The 215-nt window shown below is 47.0% G+C and overlaps 1 non-coding gene across 1 annotated transcript; it reads right to left on the bottom strand.

Moving 5' to 3' along the window:
- Nucleotides 1-39: 39 nt before the first annotated feature.
- Nucleotides 40-158, bottom strand: LOC125850198 (5S ribosomal RNA). The gene has a single exon (XR_007444752.1). It is a non-coding gene; the product is annotated as a 5S ribosomal RNA (ribosomal RNA).
- Nucleotides 159-215: the final 57 nt, after the last annotated feature.

A 215-nucleotide genomic window follows, 5' to 3' on the forward strand; every position in this document is an offset into this window, starting at 1 on the left:
TATTTTTTCAATTATACGACCGAATTTCCACAAAAAGGAGGGATGCAACACGAGGACTTCTCAGGGGGTCACCCATCCTAGTACTACTCTCGCCCAAGCACGCTTAACTTCGGAGTTCTGATGGGATCCGGTGCGTTAGTGCTGGTATGATCACATCCATCATTCATAGCACTCTAAATTCTATTACACACCTCCTTTCTCCCAACGCCCTAGCC

Source organism: Solanum stenotomum, unplaced genomic scaffold (assembly GCF_019186545.1).
Source record: "Solanum stenotomum isolate F172 unplaced genomic scaffold, ASM1918654v1 scaffold14846, whole genome shotgun sequence".
NCBI lineage: Eukaryota > Viridiplantae > Streptophyta > Magnoliopsida > Solanales > Solanaceae > Solanum > Solanum stenotomum.